The following is a 4,097-nucleotide window of genomic DNA, read 5'->3' as shown; positions in this document are numbered from 1 at the left end:
GTTAGCAGATGTTAATGGTCACTTACACATGGTTAGCAGATGTTAATGGTCACATACACATGGTTAGCAGATGTTAATGGTCACATACACAAGGTTAGCAGATGTTAATGGTCACATACACACGGTTAGCAGATGTTAATGGTCACATACACGCGGTTAGCAGATGTTAATGGTCACATACACACGGTTAGCAGATGTTAATGGTCACATACACGCGGTTAGCAGATGTTAATGCGAGTGTAGTGAAATGCTTGTGCTTCTAGTTCCCGACAGTTCAGTAATATCTAACAATTCCCCAACAACGACCCAATATACACACATCTAAAAAGGATGGAATAAGAATATTTACATAGAAACATATGGGATGAGCGATGTCCGAGCGGCATAGGCAAGATGCAGTAGACAATATAAAATACAGTATTTACATATGAGATGAGTAATGTATCCAAACCTCTGACTGGTACTGTACATTATACCGGATTTATGAAGACAAATATTACAAATCTTTATAACTGCACCATAATAGTGAATTATACTTGTCTGTGTTGAAGTTTTACCACATCGATCACACGAGGACCCAGACAGGATCATCTCTGATCTGACAGCGTGAGAGGGTTGTTCACCTCCCTGTCCATACAGGAATCTGAAGTACAGGGGGGGGGGGTGGTGTACCCTCTCATTCTCCCTAACACAGAGGCCTGGCGACTGCAAGATACCCCTTCCCGCTGTAGAGATGGAGGAGATGAGCGAGATTGAGAGAGCTGTGGAGGTGACTGAGACCGTCCACACCCACCCAGCCTTCCCCCTGTAGAGATGGGAGAGGTGAGCGAGATTGAGAGAGTTGTGGAGGTGACTGGGACTGTCCACACCCACCCAGCCTTCCCCCTGTAGAGATGGGAGAGATGAGCGAGATTGAGAGAGTTGTGGAGGTGACTGGGACCGTCCACACCCACTCAGCCTTCCCCCTGTAGAGATGGGAGAGGTGAGCGAGATTGAGAGAGTTGTGGAGGTGACTGGGACCGTCCACACCCACCCAGCCTTCCCCCTGTAGAGATGGGAGAGATGAGCGAGATTGAGAGAGTTGTGGAGGTGACTGGGACCGTCCACACCCACCCAGCCTTCCCCCTGTAGAGATGGGAGAGGTGAGCGAGATTGAGAGAGTTGTGGAGGTGACTGGGACTGTCCACACCCACCCAGCCTTCCCCTGTAGAGATGGGAGAGGTGAGCGAGATTGAGAGAGTTGTGGAGGTGACTGGGACCGTCCACACCCACCCAGCCTTCCCCCTGTAGAGATGGGAGAGGTGAGCGAGATTGAGAGAGTTGTGGAGGTGACTGGGACTGTCCACACCCACTCAGCCTTCCCCCTGTAGAGATGGGAGAGGTGAGCGAGATTGAGAGAGTTGTGGAGGTGACTGGGACCGTCCACACCCACCCAGCCTTCCCCCTGTAGAGATGGGAGAGGTGAGCGAGATTGAGAGAGTTGTGGAGGTGACTGGGACCGTCCACACCCACCCAGCCTTCCCCCTGTAGAGATGGGAGAGGTGAGCGAGATTGAGAGAGTTGTGGAGGTGACTGGGACCGTCCACACCCACTCAGCCTTCCCCCTGTAGAGATGGGAGAGGTGAGCGAGATTGAGAGAGTTGTGGAGGTGACTGGGACCGTCCACACCCACTCAGCCTTCCCCCTGTAGAGATGGGAGAGGTGAGCGAGATTGAGAGAGTTGTGGAGGTGACTGGGACCGTCCACACCCACCCAGCCTTCCCCCTGTAGAGATGGGAGAGGTGAACGAGATTGAGAGAGTTGTGGAGGTGACTGGGACCGTCCACACCCACCCAGCCTTCCCCCTGTAGAGATGGGAGAGGTGAGCGAGATTGAGAGAGTTGTGGAGGTGACTGGGACCGTCCACACCCACCCAGCCTTCCCCCTGTAGAGATGGGAAAGGTGAGCGAGATTGAGAGAGTTGTGGAGGTGACTGGGACCGTCCACACCCACCCAGCCTTCCCCCTGTAGAGATGGGAGAGGTGAGCGAGATTGAGAGAGTTGTGGAGGTGACTGGGACCGTCCACACCCACCCAGCCTTCCCCCTGTAGAGATGGGAGAGGTGAGCGAGATTGAGAGAGTTGTGGAGGTGAGACCTCTGTTTCTTCCTAGTGACCGAGAACAGAAAAGGACCAATGAACAGATCTTACTCAGGCTCCCACAATCCCTCAGCACCCATTTGTCTCACTGGAGTCATCAACTACATATTGATTAAAGCAGCTAATGTGTGTGTGTGTGTATGTGTGTGTGTGTGTGTGTGTGTGTGTGTATGTGTGTGTGTGTATGTGTGTGTGTATGTGTGTGTGTGTATTGTGAGTCAAATTCCACCTGATCACTCACAGAGCGAGTGATTAATTTGATGATGTCAGTATGGGGCTGGGACAGGAGGATCTGGGGCTGGGACAGGAGGAGACAACACACAGTGATCCAGACAGACAACACACAGTGATCCAGACAGACAACACACAGTGATCCAGACAGACAACACACAGTGATCCAGACAGACAACACACAGTGATCCAGACAGACAACACACAGTGATCCAGACAGACAACACACAGTGATCCAGACAGACAACACACAGTGATCCAGACAGACAACACACAGTGATCCAGACAGACAACGCACAGTGATCCAGACAGACAACGCACAGTGATCCAGACAGACAACACACAGTGATCCAGACAGACAACACACAGTGATCCAGACAGACAACACACAGTGATCCAGACAGACAACACCCAGTGATCCAGCCAGACAACACACAGTGATCCAGACAGACAACGCACAGTGATCCAGACAGACAACACACAGTGATACAGACAGACAACACACAGTGAACCAGACAGACAACACACAGTGATCCAGACAGACAACACACAGTGATCCAGACAGACAACACACAGTGATCCAGACAGACAACGCACAGTGATCCAGACAGACAACACACAGTGATCCAGACAGACAACACACAGTGATCCAGACAGACCAGGAGAGAAGGCTGAATGTGCAGCATCCAACCTCATCAAAAGAGACATCAACAACACTTGATCAACAGCATGTATTCCCATTCACTCCCACAATAATTAAACCATCAGAATCAAAAACATTTCACCGTGCTTCGTAGAGAAATAAGTGCCAGTGACAGTTATTGTATCCATTTTAATTGTGTTTGACACCAGGTACTCTTCAATAAACACTGCACGAGACTCAGTGTCTGACTGTAAATGATATGTTGTTTTTGCCATGAGGCCATGGATCCCAGTGATCGGTAGATTAGTGCAGCAATCTCCACTCTTAGACTCAGCTCCAATCCCCCACCAGCTCCAATCCCCCACCAGCTCCAATCCCCACCGGCTCCAATCCCCACCGGCTCCAATCCCCACCGGCTCCAATCCCCACCGGCTCCAATCCCCCACCGGCTCCAATCCCCACCGGCTCCAATCCCCACCGGCTCCAATCCCCACCGGCTCCAATCCCCACCGGCTCCAATCCCCACCGGCTCCAATCCCCACCGGCTCCATTCCCCACCGGCTCCAATCCCCACCGGCTCCAATCCCCACCGGCTCCAATCCCCACTGTTACCTCCTGTAACTGTCTCACCAAGGATTGTAAGGGGGCCGGGTGAAATGGGGGAAGACAGGCCACAGAGCGGGGTGGTGGTGGGGGGGCTCTAGACATCTGATTAGCTGGACAGGGGTTACATGTGTGGGCAACTCAGCCAGATGCTGTCAGAGCGAATCAGAACGCATCGGGAGCGTTCAGGCAGGAGCAACCTGACAGAGGTCTGTTTCCATGGCAACGGCCGGGGGAATCCGGTACGAAGAGACTGCATGCTGGGAAAGAGCGATAGAGAGAGAGGCGGGGTTGTTCTGGGTGAGAGGTACCGACAGTTCCCTAGGGAATGAGGAGGAGTGGTGAAATATGCCATCGAAAATTTCATGACCCCCCCCCCACACACACTCTCTTTGTACTAATGATCGCCTGAAAAAACATCTTGATTCTTCATTTTCTGAGCTGAGGTACTTAGCGACACAAAATAGAAAATCTGGAATGAT

The sequence above is a fragment of the Oncorhynchus masou genome, chromosome 9, assembly GCF_036934945.1.
Source record: "Oncorhynchus masou masou isolate Uvic2021 chromosome 9, UVic_Omas_1.1, whole genome shotgun sequence".
NCBI lineage: Eukaryota > Metazoa > Chordata > Actinopteri > Salmoniformes > Salmonidae > Oncorhynchus > Oncorhynchus masou.
The sequence above is the reverse complement of the archived record's forward strand: the minus strand, read 5'-3'. Positions refer to the sequence as shown.